General features: G+C 35.0%; 1 long non-coding RNA gene across 1 annotated transcript; it reads left to right on the top strand.

Annotated features, from left to right (window-relative positions):
• Nucleotides 1–405: 405 nt before the first annotated feature.
• LOC107663500 (uncharacterized) lies at nt 406–2,163 on the top strand. Its single transcript, XR_001631342.1, has 3 exons — nt 406–481; nt 1,127–1,149; nt 2,059–2,163. It is a non-coding gene; the product is annotated as an uncharacterized LOC107663500 (long non-coding RNA).
• Nucleotides 2,164–2,220: the final 57 nt, after the last annotated feature.

A 2,220-nucleotide genomic window follows, 5' to 3' on the forward strand; every position in this document is an offset into this window, starting at 1 on the left:
TGCACAACTGGTACAGCTTTAATTGTTTCTTTGAGGGCAATATGGTCTCTATATGCTTCACTTCATTTTTAAATGCAATAAAACATGGATTTTTTTTCCTGAAAATTTACATTTATGGATATGACATTTGGTCATTAAAATAATAATAAAAATTTTTTTAAAAAGTGTGGGTCTGTTTATATCTAGAGTTTTCAATAATGCCTAAAAGAACATCTTTCCACTGTAAAGTAACATTTTCGTCAACATTGTCAGCAATAAAATCAAGTACATTTCGCCAAAAAAAGACACATAAGGGCAGTGCCAAAATAAATGAACAGCTGTCTCTGGCTTCTACTTAGCAGCGTATCGAAATTGATTCATAATCGCCACGTCAGTGACGTCACACGTAACGTCAACATAAAAATTGATCCTGCAGAAGTACGATCGATCGAGACTGCTGACATTGCCGTGAATTCGAATACAATTCGAATAAAGCAAACAGGTAAGTAAAAACAATCAATTTTATGAGTTTTACAGTTACGTTTATATGACATCATGCCCGATCAATATCTGAAAATACTTTTTAAAAACGGCGGCATTTTGCGCGGGCATTCAGGCCCATCACATTGACGCAAGCAAATATCCCGACCCGATGTCTTGGTGTCAGCATGTTTTGAAACAATATTTTTACTCTAATATAGTATAATAATATGGTCATAACCAATTAACCTTCCATGAGACTTCGCGACCGTGGACGCACATTTTGCAGGTTAAATGTCCATGGTTAATATATCTTGTTAGTATCACATAAACGCTTAAGTCTGGATAATGATGATGAATAATGTCTGGATAATCAATCATTGTGTCATATAGTCGGACAGAAGACCGAAAAGTAACACAATTAATTTTTTATGCATATTAAGACATTTTAAGGTGCTTTAAGTGTTCCAGGAGAGTAACTTATGGGTTTGGCGCCAGTGGTGGAGTGCAACATTTAAAATATAAAACACTTAGCAGTGTCAGTAATCTTGAACTGAATCTGATCTGTACATTTCATTTCAGAGCGACATATCGGAGTAATTCTCATTTGATTCAATGAAGATATAATAGTTTTGTAATAACGAATATTCTTCTTTATCTCTTTCAGGTTAAAGCACAAGGCTTAAGAAGGTAAGTTTCTGTTTAAGCAGACATAAATCTGTCATAAATAATACAATGTTCCTAATTTTGTCAAATTATGTTTGTGATCTATTCAAGCAACAAAATATGTATTAAAGTGTTGAAAATGTGTTTTAGTTTTATTTCTTTCAAACATTTTTTTGTTGTCCCACATTATCAAATATGATTGAGAATGTGGGACAGCATGCTTTGGGTAATCTGGGACAGTCTTCAAATGGAGGAAATATGTATTTAGGGACTTTATAAGTCTAATGACAAGGGATAATATATGCTATAATGAGAAATGGGTGTTAATGTGGACAAAGAATCGTGATAAAATCGTAATTGTGATTTTCCTGAAAAAAAATGTGAAATTATATTTTTGCAAGTTAATCCACTAAAAAAAATAGTTTTTCTTGGCAATCTTTAATCAAAATCTGACCATTTGCTTCTGCTCTGGAATTTCATTTCTTCTATGATGATGTCAGTCTGATTGGGCAGAATATCCTTAACCACGTCCCTCCAACCGTTAGTTTGCTATGAGTGAGATGGAGAGGAGGAGCACTACAATAAAACCATCCCTGCTATTTAATATTCTGTTTTAGTTGGAAATACGTCACTGTACTGAAATGAAGTCAGCAGCAAATTCCAGTTCACACAGACTTGAATTATCTGAAATGCAATCATGAGACTGCATAGAAACCTGACGTGGAAGTTAAAGAGGAGGGGGTCTGACAGGTGCAGGGAAAGAATGTCATTGGAGCTATCAAATGGTCACCTCCCAGAGGTTTGTTTAATCAATTTCAGAAAACTACAGTGTCCAAAACCACATCTCTTGAGTCCACTCTTAGCACATTCACCCATGCTACAGCTGTAGATTACCACACATGTAATTTTTAAATGGTGCATTTGTTTCTTTAGGCTCTTTACCAACCGGTTGATGGCAAAATTCAACATGAAGGGGAAGGGGAAAAAGCAGAAACTGCCTCTGGAGACGACTAAAACTTATGAAGCAATTAATGGTACTCAGCATTTTCACCATGTCATTTAAGTTTAACACCAACTCACTCATATTCACTAGCT

Source organism: Sinocyclocheilus anshuiensis, unplaced genomic scaffold (genome assembly GCF_001515605.1).
Source record: "Sinocyclocheilus anshuiensis isolate Anshui unplaced genomic scaffold, SAMN03320099.WGS_v1.1 scaffold17067, whole genome shotgun sequence".
Classification (NCBI taxonomy): Eukaryota; Metazoa; Chordata; class Actinopteri; order Cypriniformes; family Cyprinidae; genus Sinocyclocheilus; species Sinocyclocheilus anshuiensis.